Source organism: Neopelma chrysocephalum, unplaced genomic scaffold (genome assembly GCF_003984885.1).
Source record: "Neopelma chrysocephalum unplaced genomic scaffold, ASM398488v2 Primary Assembly neopelma1_45, whole genome shotgun sequence".
Classification (NCBI taxonomy): domain Eukaryota; kingdom Metazoa; phylum Chordata; class Aves; order Passeriformes; family Pipridae; genus Neopelma; species Neopelma chrysocephalum.
The window spans coordinates 6,239,722-6,261,605 of record NW_020897704.1 but is presented as its reverse complement, the minus strand read 5'-3'; positions in this window follow the sequence as shown (position 1 = coordinate 6,261,605).

The following is a 21,884-nucleotide window of genomic DNA, read 5'->3' as shown; positions in this document are numbered from 1 at the left end:
GAACTAGGACACTATCTAATAGCCTAGTAAATAACCAAGGCATCATTTTCAACTTGGATCCTTCTTTACTGCAACTTTGCCTAAATTTTATCTCTTTTTCTGTGACCTCACTAACACACAGTTTTGGCACATAACCTTGTGCGGAGAAGGTTTCAGGCTCTCAAGCGGTTTGTATTTGGAATCATGAAACATTTTCCTTAGCACTGAAAAATAGATTGTGTACCCTAAAGCAGCTATCCAGAATACTACACCAACTATCATTCTCCTAATGTATCATTTAGATATTCTCTTAAGTATCCCTAGTAAGACATTTTCTGTCTTACTAACCAGCATTCCCATTGTAGTATGGTACTATCTTGACTTCCTGCATCCCTGCATCCATCTCCTGATTTGTTTTGTGAATTCTCTTAAGAAAGAAAAATTTTGTTATGTCTTTGCATTTTGTGTATTCAACAGGTCCCAAATTCATACTTGAAACTCTTCAGTGTTACAACAAGAAAAATAATTAAAAGTATTCCTCAATACGCACATTATAGTTACTCGGCTATAAACCAAGTGTGGACTACACAGATTACAAAGCTAGAGCAAATAAGAAAGTTCTTTCCTACCAGACAGTATTAAAAATCAAAGCAAGTGATGTCTCCAGCTGGCACAACATTTTAATTATACTTCAGCAATATCTAATTGTAAATGAACTTGGGTATTTTTTATGGTCAAAATCCTGTTTATGGGCAAAAAGAAAGCATACCATATGGATAGATAGAAGTATCTATGTAAATGCAAAGCAAAGAATATGTATAAAAAGCTCTATAGATATGGAGATGTATAAAACCAAGAAATTATTGTTAATATAATTAAAATATTAACAATATAATATTTATTAGTCCAGATCTAAATGTTTCAGAAAAAGGAAGATCAATTGACATTAAACTGTTATATGCACACATTTTCATTTCTACTCCTTTGTGAAAAAGAAGACTTTGTGAAATCTCATTACATAAACAACATATAAGCCATTTTCGTGTGGGCATTTTTTAACAGATTTTTCTTAATTATTATTTCTCTCCATTGTGGAGTTAAAAGGGTAGTCTATTCCTTTTACTGGTCTTCAGCCTGTTTTTGCTTTCTCTAAAATGGTCTAGCGTGTACAGTTTCTATACACTCCTTTAAAGCAAGTGGACAGTGCAAAAACTGCTCTCAAATTTGAGGAGATATTCAAAGATTAAAAAGAGTCCTAGTTCTTCTCTGAAATGTCTGATGCAGTAGTAATGTAGTATTTTATTTTTTAGGACCACATGGTTGGCACATTCTGCCAACTGATATTAAAATGGATTGTTGTTAATTTCCTGCATTGTATTCTGCTGCCAACTATTTATGGGCCAGCACAGTAACAGAGTAGTTTCAGCAATCACAGCCGAGTACAGGATTTCTAGATGAAGGAGATTTCTGAGTCATGGAAATAAGGCAAGGAAGTAGAGACTTTTCTAACCTCCTCTCGCTTTTCTAAGGACACATCCCAATGTAGTCTTTTCATGGTCAAAACGGCCTAAGAAAAATGTGAAACTCAGCAATTCAGAATTTTTATTTGTACTGCATGAAATCCGCATTCAAGCCTAGAACCATTTAAAGAAGGGATTGGATGTAGCATTTCACTTCCCCGGGAGTGTGCACAGTCACTGATGTGCATTAAGTCAGTGCCTGATCACTGCCTTATAGAGACTGAATCCATTGCACTCCTACCAAGTAGGGTGTTTCTTCCTGAACCAGCTAACAGTTGAATATAACCTGTTGTTCTAATACAAAACTTCTTTCATGTAGTGCTGCTTATTTTCAACCCAGCCTGAATAACAACATGCTAAAAGGTGGGATTATTCAAGATTATATTCTTCCTCTAAACCTTAAACAATTTACACTAGATGTTTCTCTCTATATCTGTAAAGAATGCTTTCTTATTTACTTTCCCATTAGTAAGGATGAAGATAAATTTTTGTTTGTAGTTGCTTTAATATTTTTTCATCTTAAACTGGGATTGGACAGTACGGTCTTTGTTAAAATGCTCTACTTTGTCTGTGCTTTCTGGTGCTAGTCTTCAGAGGAGTCCTGTTGTCCTGGTTAGAACGGCTGGGACCAATTCATCACTGGATGGGTGTAACCCAAAACTGTGTATTCTATAGCCTCCATGCCATTTCCCAAAAACTGCTGTCAGTAGAGGCCTGCAAGGTGGGAAGATGTTCCTGTACCCTTTTATGGAATTCCCCGCTCTGATATCCTTATATGGAATTCCCCGCTCTGATAAGAGGGACTGAGCATCCACATGCCCTTTTATGGAATTCCCTACTCTGAGGGAGGGACTGAGCACTCCCGCCTGAACTGGAGAGTATATAACTGGGAGTTTCAGAGCCTTGGCGCTCTCTCTCTCGTGGGACCCAGAGGAAGATAGCAGACCACCGCTGCTCCCAACCAGGCTGAGACCACCACCCTCAACTGGACTGCAATCACCACTTCTGACCAGACTGCAGCAGCTCTCCCACCAGCAGGTTTTATCCCCTCTCCCTTTGCTTTGGACTCAGGGGGTGGGCCAAGGTACACCACTTTTGTTCATACCCCAGGGTGCTGGGTTTGTACATTTGGGTTTTGTGGGTTAAAACCAATTGTCTGTCTGTGTACTTGTACTTATTGCATTATTTTAATAAATTGTTATTCTGACTTATAAATCTCTCTTTTGAATTGAGTTCATTTTGCCTTGCTGGTTAACTTTTAAACCAGCACACCTGTATAATCAATTCTAGACAGTCTTTTGGCAAAGAAAATTGTACTGAGTAAATAGAATGCATAATTGTGTTCAGTGGATAAGAATTAAAGTGCATTCTTTTTTTTCTTCTTAAATTATTAATATTCCCTAGGAACTATCTTGTTGTGAATGAGATCCTGTTTCTCTTTCTCTTATCATTTTTCTTCATTCATTACAACCATTGCAATTACACAGCAAAATTGTTTTGAGTTTGCATTTTTAGAATATTTTATCCATTGTGCAGAAAACATCAGGGGTTATAATAGCACAAAGCTGATTAGACTTTAAGATGAGAAGATGTCAAATAACTATTGTCTACAGTACATGTATGGAGACAGTTAATCATCTCTCTAGGAAGGAAAAAAGATTATTGTAGGAGAAGGGAGAAAGGAAGTAATTTTGGAGAGATATTTGCTTATTCTTTTTGTCTTGCTTATCTGAGTGTTCTGATTGCCAGATGGATTCATAAACAGACTGAGGTTTTCACTGCACTAGCTGCATGTAGTGATCAGTAAGACTAGACAGTTTACAATATAATATAAAGTTAAATGGATTTATAACATTAAATAGCCATTTAAAGAATTAGTGTTTGTTTAATAACAGTTTCTCTTTTTTATATTCTTAGAAAATTACAATGACAGTTACTGGTGAAATAAAAAAAACCCACACAATATCAAAAAATAGAAAAACAATCAGAGAAAAAAATAAACACTGAAAAATGCCAACTTTTGATTTAAAAAGGCAAAATTATTGTAATTATCCTGGGGATAAATAAGTTTTGACAATAGTCTGCTTGTTAAATATGTTGAAAAGGTAGTCTTGTCAGAATACGATTGAATTAAACTAGTAATTAATAATATTCATTGAAGTCATCTTATGTCTAAACATTAGGTTCTGGATTATCAAAGCAGAGAAGATCACAGAATGAAATAAGCTGGAAAAGAGATCATCGAGATCATCAAGATCATCAAGACCAACCTATGACCAATCACCTCCATGTCAACCAGCACTAAGTGCAGTGTCCAGTCTTTCCTTAAATGCCTTCAGGGATAGTGACTCCAACACCTCCCTGGGGAGCACATTCCAATATCTAACACCCTTTCTAAGAAGAAAGTCTTTTGAATGTTGAACTTAAACCTCCCCTGTGCATCTTGTCCTATCACTTGTTACCTGGGAATAGAAGCCAACCACCACCTAGCTACAACCTTCTTTCAGGTAGTTGTAGAGAGTGGTAACATCTCCCCTGAGTCTCCTCTCCTCCAGGCTAGACAACCCCAGCTCCCTCAGTTGCTCCTCACAAGACATGTGCTCCAGGCCCTTCACCAGCTTCATTGCCCATCTCTGGACCCGTTCCAGCACCTCAATGCCTTTCTTGAATTGAGGGGCCCAGAACTGACACAACACTTAAGGTGTGGCCTCACCAGTGCTGAGTACAGAGGAAGAATTACTTCCCTGGTCCTGCTAGCCACACTAGTTTTGATACAGGCCAGGATGCAGCAGCAATATTTGTCTACACCTTACAACTATATATTGGGACATGAGCGTGACTGTTATACTGGACATTCAGTTTAGTTGCAGACCTGTATATCTCCTCACTTATGGCAGTTTTTATAAAGAAGTCCTGGCTACGTAAAGAGATATCTTACTGCCAGTGTCCTCTGACCATTTAATCTGTGGGCACCAGAGCTTCAGTTCAGGAAAAAAATGCTTGGTAGTTTGGCATGACAGGTGAGAAAAACTATGTTGATTAAAAAAAAAAAAAAAAGGTAAATATTTTATACATATTTTAAGACTGATAGTCAAACCAAGATCACTGTCTGTTCTAGGAAAAAAAGAAAAAAAAAAAAAGATTTTCACGTCATCACAAAAAAGAAGTGAGCATCACTCTTGATCAGAGTAAAGCTGTGGATTACGTAATCCAGATTACAGGGACTACTATGCTGATGGTTGGGTCATTTAATTTCAGTTTTGCATATTGCTACTTTCTATAATGATGGATCTTTAATAATTTCACACATACTTCATCCTAATTTTATTTTTCCTTATTACTAATGGCCTCTATGCTGGAAGGCCAAGAATATTGTAATAATTTTATCTTGCAACTTCTGTAATATTTAGCAACTTTTCCTGTACCTTGGGCTCTAAGTTCTTCTTTGACTTTGTTTAGTGGAAATATTTGAAGTTTCAGACAATGGCAATCTCATTTCTATCCCTTATCTCACTTCCTTTTGATGTACATGGATATTTTAATACTTCCTTTTTGCTGTAGGGCACAGCACTTTGGAGAGAAAGTTTCTGGATAGTTAGATAATTAAGTCCTTGATACGATAGCACTGTGTGCACTCATTCTGTTCTTTTCTGTCTCCTTAAATAGTTTTATATCGTATTCATCTTAACTTTTTTCTGTGATGGCCCTCTCTAATTCCAGCTATGATATGTTATCACAGCAGCCTTTCTCTCTTGGTATACCAAAGCAATCCCCACAGTGATCTTTGCTAAAGTCATGAAAGCATTCTACTCTCTACTGATACAATGCTAGTTTTTGAGAATATTCTTGCTGCTGACTGTGTGAACAGGCAGATGTAGGCCAGTACACATCAAGATTTCCTCCACTAATGCGACATTTCAGTTTCATGGTGATGTAAAGATTTTTAATGGCTTCCTTTATAAATACATCATGGTTACAATGTTTTAATTTTTCATTCGTAGACAATAATGTCAGCTATTTAATCTGAGCCAGTGGTGTTCAGCACTGGAGAAGACTTTGGAAAAAAAAAAGCTTTTTAAGAAATACCAAATTAAACTGAGAGAGGCAACACATACTTGAGCATAGATGAAGCAAAAACAAAAGGTTGCCATTTCCTGATTGAACTTGAAGCACTTCTGGGCAGCAAATTATCAGAAACACAAATTATGTAAACTGCTATAGTCCTATCAGCTGTATTAGAAATGCACAGACCACCACTCATTAAAGATCTGTTGTGTTATATGGAGTCTTGCTGGTTGCATTGTGATAGCTCCCTATTAGGACATCCATCCCCAAGCAGAAGTATTTTCTCATTCTCCTCACACCTATGTCTGTGCTGAGGGAAATCCAGTCTAGTTGAGCAGAATTATCGGATAAAATAGTGGTCATTTCCTGGACCCAAACTCTTAGTTCCAGGAAACCAGTTTCCAGGAAACTGAACTATCATGTGCCAGTTTTTTTTCTTCAGTATTCAAGTTGCACACCATGATTCGACAGGGAACTCAGTGTTCTCTACATGTCCACGTGTATCATAGGCTTCCATGTCTATTCCTTGCACTTCACGTTGAGCTGGTCATTCATAAATGAGATATACAACACCATCTGTAAGACATTGGAATGAAGTTCTATAATTTTCCCATTCTTAAACCAGAATCTGATTTACATGAGTTCTACAGATCTATGTCTGCTGTTCCAGTTTGTCTTCAGAACTGGATTTTTATTTAAATGTTGCTTATACATTTTGGTTGCACAGCCCTCCTAAATACTGTCATTCAATATTATTAGAAGTACTGCGTGTAGTCAGAAATATGAAATAAGACACATAGGTCTAAGTTAAGGAATCCTACCTTTCTGTAGGTAAGTGTGTATTATTTGTCAACCTCTGGGTTTCTTTTATTTTTCTTGAGTTTGACTCGTGCCAGTGTCTATCTTTATTCAACTAATTTAATTGAGCAATTTCTTTCACTGAAGATGACTTATGCCTGCCTGTCTGAAAAACTCCTGTTAAACACTGATCAAATTTAAAAAAAAAAACCAAAACCAAAAAAGCCCCAAACCCACACAGATTAATGTGAATAAAATTAAAGGGCAGGGTCTTGGTTAGGAATTCAGAAATACAGCTGTGAGAGGAAAATTTAAAACAAAATTCCAGAAAAGAACTTCTGTGTTAAAAAATCTTTAGCTGTTTCTGTCTTTCCTCTCTCTTTGAAAGCTCCTATTCCTTCCCCTTCACTTGTGCCTTACTCTGAAGGTTTTCATAACACATCCTCTCTTTTTCTTTGTGTGGGACTCCTCCTCCTCCTTGAAAGAGGAGCCTTTATTCTTACTTTTCTCTCTGATTCTTTTTTTAAAAGAAATTCAGACTTAGAATCTGTATAAAGTATTGTTGTTACAATTTCAATATTTTTTTATCTTTTCTGATCTTTGTAGCTGAGTATCTTCCTTTTTACCCACTACTCGCTCAGACCCAGTGACTGAATTTGTCTCTGCTCCTTCTGGGTTTCTCTGAATTTTTATTTCTATTATTTCCCTTCATTGTTATGTTCTTTTGAAGTTGGTGTCAGCTGTGCAGTTTAAATCATTTTCAAGGTTGTTACCACATCAGGCAATAGTACATTATAATACATACTCAGTGAACAAGGATCACGTCAGATTTAGAACTGTTAGCTGCATATTTGCTGTATATTTCTGAATATCTGATAACATATTGAACATATTTAGAAACCTTTCCTCCCTTTTTGAGAGGTTTCCCAAACCTTTTTGGAGTTTTTTGCTTATAGGCATGCAGTCATGCCTCTTAGCTTGGCCTCTTCCTTTATGTCTTGATGAGGATACCTAATGAATACAACTACTTCTTCAAGACAGGCTATTCCAGTGTCCCAACTTAGTGTCATGAAGATTAATAGTGCTTGCTGACATAACTTCTAAAATTGATCAGCCAGTCACTTATGAGGCAGTTTCTGAATGATGGAGATTCATGAAGAATGCTGAGGCACACAAAGATTTACTGTTGGGATCTCTAGATTACAGCATAGATAGCTTCAACAGTGTCAGTTGCTTTTGGAAAAAAATGTGGAAAAAAGGGAAGAGAGAAACAGAAAAAGGAAAGGAAAAAGAAGAGTGTCAGGGCTTTGTCCAGTGCAACCAGTCATGATGGTTTGTCATCATGCTTTCTCCTTTTCATCAGGACTGTCCCCACTCTCTCCCCTGCCATTAGCTGCTCTTGTTTCTGATGTTCTTGGTGCCAACTGGAGTATGCAAACAAGAGCAAATGTTGCACGTTGGTTTTTAAGCATCTCTGCACATAAATGATTGAACAATATTTGTCAAGTATTTATATGACTGCTATTTTGTTGTGCCTCATCTTTGGTTTTCTCTAATTTAAAGTAAAAATTATGAAGCAAGAGCTAAAGAGAGGTAGGTAAGATAATTTTCCTCATTGGTAATAGCATCCCATGAAAACAGCAAAATCAGGGGTTTGCAGCTATCAGGCCAGGAGAGTGACAACATGTGCACAACAGTCTGGGAACAAGAAGGGGAATACTGCTAGGGAGTCATTAAAACGTGCTGCCTCAGCAGCTTCAGGGAAAGGTTGCAGAGCTGCAAATAGCAAGCCCTTAGGTGATTGTTTTTGTTTTTAGCATGAGATGTCATGGAACAGAACTGCTTTAGCATGAGAAAAAAGGAGGAAGGCATTGTTAAACATCAGGGACTTGGAGTATGAAGCCTGTAGAAAAACCTGCTTTGTCTGGTCTGCTTTAATTGTCTTTATGAGTATGTTATGGCATAACATGGCTGATGTCATGGGTGTCTTGATATTAAAATACTTTAATCAGTCCAAGGTATTTCAGTTTTCTTAGTTATATGCATAAATTCCGAATCAACAGTAATTTTGGGATCATTTAAATAATAACAGAGTTAAGAGGAATAATACCTATGTGTTTACAATGTAATTATTTTCATAGCTAAGAAATATCTTAAAATATATAAAGTATTAATATTCATGTAAATTAAGTTTTGCTCTTAAAAGGTTATTTCTAGTAGCTTTACCTTTTTTTTCCTGCAAAAGTTGTTTTTCTCCATAAGCCAAAAGAAAATAAAATACTAAGTTGAAGAGGCACATGAGAAGAAACATAGCATGGAGAGATACTTTTTTGCCAAACAATTCATAATAAAAATATTTTAAAATGTTGGATAGATGAGAATGATACAAACAATCTGCATCATAGGATTTGGGCATCATAAGGGATTTTATAAGCACTTTTTGATTAAAAAAATGCTGATAGGTTAAAATATGTTTATGTGTTAAAAAAAAATAAATAATTTTCCAAAGCAATACTCTTGAAGAAAATGTGCTAACTGAATTATATATATGCAGAATGAGAGACTAATTTCAAAGTTCCTAGGAAAATTAGTGAACACTTATCTGGTGTCTTAATGTAAACACACCCAATAAAACCCTGACTTTTCTCAGAATCATAGAATCAACCAGGTTGGAAAAGACCTCCAAGATCATCCTTGATCCACCACCACTGTGGTTACTAGACCATGGCACTACAAATAACTTTTTTAGTGGTAAATACCGAAAAGGTAAACATATTGAATATGCTATATTCGTGTAATCAGTGCCTTGAACAAAAAAATCTTGTATATATTAAATCTGGCTAAATCCTGAAAATTTAATAAAAATACTACATTTCACTCACAATAATATGCTGATGCCTCTCATTCTGGGAGGAGCTGTTGACTCCCTCAAAGACAGGGAGGCCCTGCAGAGAGACCTTGACAAATTAGAGGACTGGGCAATCACCAACCATATGAAGTTCAACAAGAGAAAATGCCGGATTCTGCTCCTGGGATGGGGCAACCCTGGATGTATGTACAGACTGGGAAATGAGTTCTGGAAAGCAGTGCCATGGAAAGGGACCTGGGGGCCCTGGTGGATGGCAAGTTGAATGTGAGTCAGCAGTGCCCTGGCAGCCAGGAGGGCCAACCGTGTCCTGAGGGGCATCAGGCAAAGCATCGCCAGCTGATTGAGGGAAGAGATTGTCCCATTCTGCTCTGTGTTGTAGACGACGGGAAAAGAATACATGACCACAGAATTTGATCATGACTTTTCCACTTTATTGTTGCAGGTTTTGTGCTTATAAAGGTTAATAATTAGCTTCATACATATTACAAGCTCTGGCTCATCATTGGCTTCTAATTACCTAAGTCATATTTGCGCAAATGCTGTTTCTTTCTCATTCTTATGGTTACTTATTTGCTACTTGTTCTGCTTTCCCATCCTAATATTCTATTCTTCTGTCACGTACACAGTTTCACAAACACAGTGACCTTCTAATAGTTATTTCCTTACCGTGGGACTAAAGCTATAGCATCTTTCTCATGACCTCTCTCTATCAACCACGTTTCTGTAATACTTTCCACAGCTCTGCACTGGTGTGGCCTCACCTTGAATATTGTGTGCAGTTTTGGGTGTCACAATATAAGAAAGATATTAAGCTGTTAGAGAGTGTCCAAATGAGGGCAACGGAGATGGTGAAGGGCCTTGAGGGGAAGGCGTATGACGAACGGCTGAGGTCACTTGGTCTGTTCAGCCTGAAGAAGGGGAGACTGAGGGGAGACTTTATTGCAGACTACAACTTCCTCATGAGGGAAAGGATGGATAGGCACTGATCTCTTTCCTGTGATGACCAATGACAGGACCAGAGGGAATTGCCTGAAGTTGTGTCAGAGGAGGTTTAGGCTGCATGTTAAAAAAGGGTTCTTCACTTGAGAGAGTGGTTTGGCACTGGAACAGGCTCCCCAGGGAAGTGGTCACAGCATCAAGCCTGACAGAGTTCAAGAAGCATCTGGATGATACTCTCAGACACATGACATGACTCTTGGGGATGGTCCTGTGTAGGGCTGGGAGCTGGACTTGATGATCCTTGCGGGTCCCTTCCAACTCAGCGTACGCTCTGATTCTGTTTGGGTAAATACTGTTGTGGGCAGGGCTGGTTGGCCAGAAGATTGTGATTGGAAACAGGTCCAGCTGTGTGCTGACTTACAACCAGTTTGTAGCACAGAAGCACTCACACCCACTGGACCATTTTTAGGGTTTTTTTCTTTTCTTATCTTTTTGCTCATAAGGGCACAAAATTGCTTTACTGTGTTGAGCTGTTGCTTGCTACATACAGTGACAAAGACATAATACTCAGGAAAGACAAACAAAGCTGGACAACTTTCTGTAGTCCTTTCCTCCAGGATTTTTTTCTGCATCCTCAACTATACATGTGAGAACATTCCTACTCAATCCCTTGAGACTCTGTTTAAGGACCTGTTATCCATGAATTTGCCTAATCTTTTTCTGAACCATGACTATCTGCATTTTCAACCTCCAGTGGCAACAAATCATAGAAATTCAAGACCTTTTATATAACAAGGTACTTTTTAATCTTTTTTTTTTTACCTCCTAATACTTTCAGGAAATGCCCCACAAGTGTTAGTTTAATAATTAATTATAACAATTAATTATTACGTTATTCATTTTTCTTATTCACCATCTTAATAATTTCATAAACCTGACCTCCTTCTATCTTTGCCAACTGTTTATCTGTGACCAAATAAGTCTACTCCTAAAGTTATTATCAGATCTTAAGGCATCTAGACTAGCAGCTGAGATCATTCAGCTCTGGTGACTTCACACATCTAGATTTTAGGTGGGAATTCCTAATATATTCGCTGTCTCTTTAGGATACTTTTAAATCTTTTTTCCAAACAATTTTTTCTTCAACATAATTTATTAAAGTAAGTTAATTATTCTTGAAAGGAAAAAAAATAATTTATACAAATAATAAGTACTGACAAACGTTCACATAAAGCTCACATGCGCCAGTTGTATAGAGTCTTATGGTATTCTTATTCAAAAAAGTAAAAAAATACATATCTTGAAGCTAAAATAATTATTTTATAATGGTATACTTGATATAAATTTCATTAAATATTTTAAAAAATAAATAAAAAATTCCAGTCAGGTCTGTTGCTTTTAAAACCAAATAAATTTGTGGAAAAAAAGCATATCCCTCAGGGTTAATTTATATTTTTTTTAATTAATTACTCTGCTAGTATATAAACTATGAATTTTTAAAACATAGATTTTCTGAAAAGAGTTTCTGTTAGATAGTTGTTTATTGTGTTGAATAAAATGCAGCGATATATCCTGAAGTCTTCATTTATAGAGGACTTTTTCATTCCTATTATTCCAAAACTTTGGGTGTTTAAGTATGCATAAAGGATGAGGTTGAAATGGAATTAATTTCTGTAGGATTGGAATCTTACTGGACTCCTAGGAAATATAGGTAAAGGCATAACGGTTTGACAATTGCAATGATGCTTCAAAAATAAGGTTCTTCTGCGATGTTGTTTTCTAGGAGTTCAAGTAGTCATTTAATGAACAAAATGGAATTATATAGAGGATAGTTAACCGTATTAATTGGGGTGAATATGGAAAGTTATGTTATCTATGTCCTGTTCATATTTATCAAAAATCTAAGAACTTCAAAATAAAATCCATGAATACAATGTAAATCAAAATGTATGTTCTTCAGAAATATGCACAGAAAACAATGTAATAATATATTTTAGAAGGCTTTATCTTTGGGGTATTTTTACACGTAAAATTTTGCATATAAATGTTAAAAGAACTATGGTCGTTCTAAAGTTTTAAGTCTTTCCACTTAAAATGTAAAATCACATTCCTCTCCATATATGTTTGTTTGTACAGTTTTCCATTTTTATGGAGAGGTTAGATTTTATTATAATTTTCTTCACATAAATATTTCTGTCTATATAATTCTGAAGGTATTACTTTTTAATAAGTGTAAATCTTAATAAACAGAGCACTTTTTAAAATTCTCTAATACCTGAAGCCTCTGTAAAAGTATATTGTTACTGCAATGTCTATTGACCTATGTGGTTCTGACATACACTGTAAATTGAGATCAGATGGTAAAACTGTATGCACATGCACATAAGGTGGTTTTGCTATAACACATTTCTCTTTCATGGAGTCAGCAAATGGAAAAGGAAACTATATAATGCCTGTTTTATTTTGTTGTTAACAAAACAATTTGGTAACTTTAACAAAATAAGGTAACATTCCTATACATCATTGGAAAATCTCTAAGGAATAATATATGTGGAGCAGCAGCTGTTAAGATACTTATAATATGCCTCTTTTGTGAGTTGCTCTTTTCCAGTTGAAGAAATTAGTTTGGCAGAACAAAGTCTATTACTTTGTGCATATATAATGACAAATTAAATACTCTTACCTGGTTTCAAAAAAAGCTAGGAACATACTTTCACTGAGCACCTTTGGAAGTTTTATTCATAAAGATTTCCTCCCACTTTAACTAATAAATGACACTTTGCATCAGAATCTTGAAATATGGAAACACTATTTTACATATTGTTTGAAAGTGAAAATGGGTACAGATGTACATAACTTTTCTCACTATAGCTTCACATTTACTTGTAAGTGCAATCCAAACCCGGGGGTTTAGAGAGCACTAGGAAAATACAGAAGGAAAACCCAAGAAAGTACAGGACTTCTAGTCATGCCAAGGACAGATAAGGTGTAAAGTGGAAAATGAAGGTGATTTTGGTGTTCTGTCAGAACTATTTAACTCTCAGTTCTTACAACTCTGTCATTCGAAACTGTCATGGTCTCAAATAGATCTGTTTTGTTTTCTCTATATTTTATTAGGAATTATCTGTGTGCTGCTCCATGTGCCTACAATAAGCTATTATTGTTCTGAGTGCAATGATGTAGCCCACAGGGAATTGTTTAAGGGGTTGTAAATTTAAAAAACAAAACTAGTTTTGATTACACTCAGAAATGGCGCATTGCAGTGGTTCTGCTGTCCTGCAGCCTCTAAGCCCTAACCTTCAAGTATTTTCTGAAGTTGCTATATTTTTGCATTCAGGGAAGTGTTTTTTGGTTTCTAACACAAAACAGTAACATTTAGAAGACAGTGAGAAAGTTTGGACTGTTCAGCCTAGAAAAGTGAAGGTTGTGTGGATACCTCACAGCAGCTTTCCATTATCTGAAGGCAGCCTACAAAGAGGCTGGTGAGGGACTCTTTGTCAGAAACTGTAGTGATAGGACAAGGGGCAATGGCTTCAAACTTAAAGAAAGTAGGTTTAGATTAGATATTATAATGAGCGTGATGAGGAGCTGGAACAGGTTCTCCAGAGAACCTGTGGATGCCCCCTTCCTGGAAGTGTTCAAGGCCAGGTTGGATGGGGCTTTGAGCAAGCTGGTCTAGCAGATGTCCCTGCCTGTGGCAGAGAGCTAGAACTAGATAATCTTTAAGGTTTCTTCCAACCCAAACCATTCCGTGATTCTATAATTCTATTGAACATGAATGGCAATGCAGAATGAAATAGTTGATAATCTAAGATTATGTGAATGTGGATCCAAATCTCATTTAGGATCACAATGGGGCTTTGATTTAAAATATATTTTCCTAAAGCTAAAACACTGTCTGCAGAGAGTTGAAATAATCTTACTTTAAAGATAGTAACATAAATGAAAGATGACTCCAAAAAAGCTAAGCTTTAACTCTGCCATGATAGCTCTTGGGACTTGCTTCGAACAATGTAGTGCAGTGAAGGAAATGCATAGTTTTAGTTTGTTAATTTAATAAACTCCACAGTAAATTAATTTATAGTGTCGCTCCAGGTTCACATCCTGAAGTGCAGGAACGTGTTTGTTTACTCTTTCAAATTGAAAACTATTGATTTCCTTTAGGAATTCATCCTTGTTGACTGTGAATTAGTCCACTTATTTCACATTCTTATCAACATATATATTAATAAGGGACATTGTATTTTTCTATTGGCAAAGAGCTATAACTGATTTTGAGTTGTTCACATGAGCTTCAATTTAAATAAAGAAAATATGCAAAGGTATTTTAGTTTTTTTCCCCATTCTGCAATGTAAGAAGTACAATGAAGGCTAGAACTATCTAATATCATCTATCCTGGTACTGAGGGCATGCTCTCTTAGTTATTTTTCAGCAGGAGTGCTTGCTGGACTACCTTCCCTGACTACCTACGTCCATTCCCAAATCTGTGATACACCCACAGTACTGCTGTTACTTCTGTAGTGCTCTGTACTGCCCTGGTTTAGGATTGAATCAGATAAAACACTCCCCTCCCCACAATTTTTAATCCAGGCAACTTTTCCTGTGTGAATCAATATATAGCACCAGAAGAATGAACTGATACTGTTGATGGGGATGTTCAGGAGTGAAAAGGAACTATGGGCAAAAACTGCCTAAAACAGGGTCTCTGTTAAAACTCTGCCCTGGTGACTTGGTTGTCAGGCACATTAAAGAATTACATTTCAGACATGCAATACACTGGCAAGACTTGTTTTTATTCAGATACAGAAGACAGGGTTCTTACATGGTTGCATAGGGGTTAAAACATATTATTTCCTTTTGAACCTGAAAGTAATCAAATCTTGTTTTCTCCTTTCTGGGAGAATTCTTTAGCTATAAAACCTCAATCTAATCTGACTCCACACATTAACAATTGTTCCTGTGCAGATAAAAGTGTGAAATTAATGAAGGTGGAAAGGCATAGTGGGTTGACCCTGGCCAGATACCAGGTACCCACTAAAGCTGCTCTCTCACTCCCCTCTGCAACTGGACAAGGGAGAGAGAAAAAAAAAGCTAAGAATTCATGAGTAGAGATAAGAACTGGGAGAGGTCAATGACTTATTACCTTCATGGGCAAAACAAGACTCAAGGTGAGGATAGTACTTATATTTATAAGGATAAAAGCCAAAGAGTGAGAAATAAAACAGTCTTAAAAGAAACACCTTTCCCTTCCTTCCATGTTCTCCCTCATCCCCCCCTGTGGTCCAGGGGAATGAGGAATGGGGGTTATGATCAGTTGTTGTTTCTGCCTCTGCTCAGGGAGAGGAGTCCTTCCCCTGCTCCCAGGGTGTCCCTTCCATGGGAGACAGTCCTTGATGGACCTCTCCAGCATGAGTCCATCCCTCGGGCAGGAGTTCTTCCCAAACTGTTGTCCCACGCGTCACTCCTCCATGGGGTGCAGTGCTTCATGAATGAGCTGTGCCGACGTGGGTCCCCCACAGGGACAACAAGTCCTACCTGGGAAAAACCTGCTCCAGCATGAGCTTCCCTTTCCATGGGCCACAGATTCCTGGCAGGACCCTGCTCCATCCTGGGCCTCCCATGGGATCACATCTTCTTTCATGCATCCACCTGCTCCAGCATGGGCTCCTCCATGGGCTGCAGGTGGGTCTCCGCACCCCAGTGATCCTCCACGGGGTGCAGGGGCCTCAGCTCCGGTACCTGGAGCACCTCCTGCCCCTCCTTCTGCACTGACCTTGGTGTCTACATTGTTATTCCCATGTTCTCACTCTGCTCTTCCCTGTCTGTAATTTTTTCTGTGCAACAACCTTCTGTTCTTAAATATGTTATCACAGAGACGTTACTGTTACTCCTAATTGGTTTGGCCTTGGCCAGTGGCAGAAAGTCCGTCCTGGAGCCGGCTGGCATTGGCTCCATGGGATAGGGGAAGCTTCTAGCAGCTTCTAACAGAAGCCATCCCTGTAGCCACCCCCTGCTACCAAAACCCAGCCACAGAAACCCACTACAAAAGGAAAAACAAGAAACCACATATGGCCCTGCTCTAACACACTGATGTAGGTTTTGACCTGCAAGAAAGGAATTTTGGAGTTTTGAGCCATTACCACAAGACCAGGATAAATTCTTGCAGATTTTCCCCTCAGTCCAGTATATAGCATGAGGCATACTGTCACAAAGGCCTGAGTCTTTTTTCTGACATCTCCTTGGGCCCAAGATATTTAGGTAGTATTTATTAGGTAGTATTTAAAGACTCTTCTAGCTTAATATATATCTTAGCTGAGAAGTCTTACAGGAAAGACATCTTGGAGTAGTCTTGTATGCATAGTAGTGTGGGACAAGGGTGAAACGGTGATGATAGCACACTAACAGCGCAGGATGACGAGAACTGAAAATTAAAGCTACTTGGTACCTGTGCTACCCAAGGGGATGTGAGCAGACAGACTAATGATTTTGTAAGCCAGTCCAAGAAATAAATTTCATTTCTGAGTCTCAGTGCCTGCCATTGAGGTGTTCTACTTCCTAATGTCAAATCTACTTCCTATGTCAAATCTACTGCTAAATACACTCACTCAGCTTTTAGAAGGTAGGATGAGTATCAAGAGTGTTAAAAGCGAAAAAGCTAAAAAAGCTAAAAGCTTCTTCAGAGCTATGCCAAAAAGAATATCCTGAAGCTCAGATAAAACCAAGATTAATTAGCTTTTAGCTTTTTGAAAGATTTAGCTATTTTCAGAACCTGCATATGAATCAATGTTGCTAATTATTTTTAAACAGACCTTTAAGATGTGCTGCTATATGTTCTCCACTGCTAAGCGTTGCTAAATAATTTGTGTAAAGCTGTGAAGGCACTGAGGAACTGTAATCATGCTGAGCCACTGGACATAATTATTACTGCTGTTCTGTGTAACATCATTAATTTTGCTCTAATTTTAAGGGTCTCTTTGGACTGTTCCTAAAATAACTTGTACGTTTAAAGCAACTTCAGACTTGTGACAGTGAACTATGCTAATGATTTCTAATGTCTAGTTCAGAGACTCTTTTTTTTTTCTTCTTTTGAGGTTGGCAGAATATCATATATTATTAAGAAAAAAAAAACCAAAACCAGACAACTTTAGATTTAGAAGGTAGAAAGGAGAAAGCAACACATTTCTGTTCATCTTGGTCAATATTATGGAGAGTGAAACCAGATTCTAGAGTTTCTTCTTAGAATATTTATATATATAAACAGACTGAATCTTGGACTTTTTTTGAGTCCCTGAAAATAAATTGGTTTTACTGATGTTTAGTAGCTCCTTTTTAGATTTTCTTGTAGTAGAAAATTCATAAAAGAAGATCTGCTTTGATTTAGACTAGTCATTATCAGATTCTAAAGCTTTATGAAAGAGAAATCAAAGCATGCCAATTGGGGAATTAAAAAAAATTATGTTTGAGGAAGATCTTTTTTTAATCCATTCTTGACAACAAATTAAATACCCATATGCTTATTTTCTGGAGGACTATCTCTTGAAGCTGAGACTCTGTTTACAACAACAGTGTTGAATTGCCCTGTAGGTTATCTTCATCATAAGCATATAGGATTAAAAAAAGAAGGAAACAGTGTAAAAATTGGAAGGCAGATTCTAGATACTACTTGATATTCTCATATTGATTTATATGTTTGAGTATAGTTGTAAAAATGCTTTCTATTTGGTCTCTTTTATATTGTGTGTCAGTCTACCACCTCAGCCTTTGTCCCTCCTTCCCACCATGTTGCCATCCTCATTTCTCTTTCCCTGTGTTCCTGACCAATTTTTCTAGCACTTTTTCCTTCAAAATGCTGCACTCTCACCATTTGGAAGCTCTTATGCTGCCTGTGCTTATAAAGTTTACCTGTAATACTTGATCTAGGCTAACTGTGGAAATATATGTAGGCCTACCTTAAGTACAGGATCCCATATGGCCCTTTTGTCTAACCTCTTTCTTCTCCTCAGTGTATTTCTAGAATTAAAAAGAAACACCCAACCTTGATTCCTAAAAGAAAAATTTTAACTAGTGGATAGTCACGAGTCATCACTTTGCCCTTTCACACACACTCTTCTGTGCATCTTTGGTTTTGCTCTTGTTCCATCCATCAAATTCCACTTCTACTATGGATTCCTATGTCATGGGCATGGAGTACTATTTTTAATATCAATAATTAATCATACTTTTTAAAAATATTCTTACTGACCTTATGCTTTTATGTAAGAGTCAGATGTGAGAACTGGTGGGATATTTTCCTCTGCTGTAAAATAGATAAGGAGGTTGTGCAGTAGAGATCCACAGCAGATGGAACATCTGTTACACAGGAAGTCTTGATCAGACTTTCCTACCTGGAATTACATCAAAAAACAGGTAAACTAGTAACCATTTTTATGGGCAGCTTTTACAATCTTGAGGTAGAGAAGAAGTGCAGTCCAACAGATATTTAGATTTGCTGAAAGACAACATTAAATTTTATTTTGGGGCTGTATGTATGACTGGGCATACCTCTGTTGTATCTCTGTGTATATCTGAATTTACATAAGCATTAAATACTTCTTAGATTACACTGACTTGGCTGAACAATAACAAAAATTTGATTCTATAGGTACAATTCACATAAAAATTCTTGCTAGGTTAGAATTAATGACTCGAAAAATGAATGAAGTTCAGTACATTAATTTCTTCTATGAGACATGTGGATGTAAAAATTCTCTATGCACATTAACTGGATATATTAGGTTCGTATGCCCAGGTAGTGGGAGGCTACAAGGGTGGTGTCTGTGAGAAGCTACCAGAATCTTCCCCATTGTCTGATGGAGCGAATGCCAGCCAGCTCCAAGAAGGATCCAGTGCTGGACAAAGCTGAGCCCATCAGCAACAGTGCATCTGGGATAATGTATTTAGGAATGGGGAAAATTACTGCAGAAATTTCACCCAGAGAGATGTATGAGAATATGTGAAAGAACCAAGGCTGCTACAGAAGGAGGGGGAGGAGTTGCTCCAGTCAGCAGAGCTGAGGTTACCCTGCAGCCCGTGGAGGACAACGGTGGAGCAGTGGTCCATCTGCACTCCGTGAAGGACTCTGCACTGGAGCAGGTGGATACCTGAAGGAGGCTGTGACGCTAGAGCAGTTTGTGAAGACCTGCAGCCCATGGGAAGGACTCACATTGGAGAAGTTCATGGAGGACTGTCTCCTGTGGGAGGGACCCCACACTGGAGCAGGAGAAGAGTGTGAAGAGTCCTCCCCCAAGGAAGAAGGAGCAGTGACAGCATGTGATGAACTGACCACAGCCCCCATTCCCTGTCCCCTGTGCTGCTGAGAAGGAGAAAGAGAAATCAGGAAGAAAGTTAGGAAATGAGAGGTGAAGGGAAAGTGTTTTTAAGATTTGGTTTTATTTCTCAATATTTTACTCTGATTTGATTACGAGTAAGTTGACTTTCTCAAGTCTGTTTTGTCCATGATGGTAATGGGTGAGTGATCTCTCCCTGTCTTTATCTCTGGGTAAATATTGTTAGAATGTCCTTGATGTTGTATCTTTGGGCAAGGCTGGAAAATGTTTCAGCAGAAAAGCTCTTCAAAGAAAAGAAAACATTAAATCTAAGGTTTCTATTTTGCTATTCTGTAGAATATAAATTTAAAAATAATTTTAAAATTATACTTAGAATGGTCAACTTTCTACATAGTTTCAGGGTTTGTATGATCTGTAAGAAAGTCATTGAATTCATGCGCTTATTATTATTTTCATTGCATAGTGTTCTTCCTGATCAGTATCTTTACTAATTGTCAGAACAAACTCCTTATATATTGTCCTGTGTGACACTGCTTAGTAAATTCTTACTAGAAATATTTCCAGATTTCCATTCAGAAATTGATGCAGCAGTCAGCAATCTATGTAGGCAGTTCAGGGTTGTTTTCTATTACAATAAAAAGCATTTTCAACAAATAGAAAGTGTGAGAGCCATGCTGTAGATCTCAACAGATGCATTTTCTGATAACACACACAGTGACGAGGTTTATAAAATTTCTTGTTTTTAAAAACAGCAACTGTTGTGCATTCATTTCTTATTGACATCCTGCAATGCCATAGAAGATAAAGGCCTTTCACAGTTTTCATTACCATTAGGATATGCTTCTTCAAATTATTATTTAAAGATAAATAGTTTCCAGTGTTTACTGCCCTTCTTTCTGTGTCTTTCTAGATACCAGAAGGTGAAACAAAAATAAAATTTGATCAGATTTCATGTCGGTTTTCTTCCATAAATGAAAATTCCTTCCTTGCAGAGAGCTCATCTCAAAGTCTCTGGTAGTTAAAAACACAGTAAAATCCATTCCAAAAATACCAATATCCTCCCATCTCTTTCCATGTCTAAATTATTTAAAAGTACCTTTTCAGTAAAGTTCTTGAAGAAATGAGAAGGAAAAGAAAAAGTATTAATGACAGCAATATTCAATTCCATGTTTGGAGACATTTTTCTTGTTTTGAAGTAGATCTTCCCTTCTTGAGATTCAATTATCTTGAGGTCTACAGTATTAGAAATATGGCAAAACATAACAGAATTAGCTTTAATTATATTAAGAGGATACTGTCAGAGTTTCCATCTATTTTATTGAATTCTTGAATACTTCTGAGCCCTTTGTATGATTGTCCTAGCTGCTCCCTGATTTTTTTCCAAGTTGGTTAACATTTAAAACTGTGTTGCAGGGAAGGAAAAGAGCACATGTATAGAGCCAAGAATTAATTGTTAGCCTCATTTAAAAATTTAAAGTCCATTGAAAAGCAAAAAATAGTCCAAATACAATTATGGTAATACTTATAGTACAAATTAGTACAGGAAAAACTATACAATATTAATACCCTTAGAATTCCTTTGTAAAAAATCCCTTTCTAATATATATCCTTTTTTGTTGATACTGTGCTCACCCTCCCAATGTCCCTCCAGCTCATAAAGCTCATAAAGCCTTTCCCCTAGCCACGTGGTGCTGGGCTGTCAGAGAGAGCCAACGGCATCCTGAGTCCCTTCTGGGAGCAATGCAGCGCTGCTGGTGAAGGTCTTCTCATCCTCAGTGTTTGGCTCTACGTGGGTTTATTTTTTTATTTCCTCACCCTGACCTGAACTGCTGTCCTCTGACTGCCTCCGGCTGAGTGTGAGCATGGCCTCGCAGCTTCCCCATACTCAGCCACAGAGGCTCTTCCTATTTGAGCAATGATTCCCTGGGTTTGCCAGACCCTTCCCACAAAGGCACTGGCACAGCTCAGGACCAGGTAAGGGAGACAACAGGCATTTGGCCCCAAGGCAGGAACTGAAACCAGCCCAACCCAGCTCTGGTTGAGGTGAGCCCAGGCCAACACTGAGATCAGTGCCCTGCAGAGCCATGGGCTAGGAGTGAAAGAAGGCATTGTTGATGGGCTGCAGGTAGACTTTGGAAAAAATCTAACTATTTCTAAAATACATTAGAAATGTATGCTAATGGCAGTTCATACTCCCTATGAACCCAGCATGACCAAGCTGTAAATAAATTCTTTCATGCTTTTCTTTTATATGAGCGGTTACTGCAGTGAAGTGATTTTATGCTGAATTTTCTTTTTCTCACAGGTAAAAAATATATCTTTTCAATCTGGTGAAAATTTTAATAAAACCTGTTTTCTTTCCTAGAAAGTGAAAAGTAGTGAGAGAA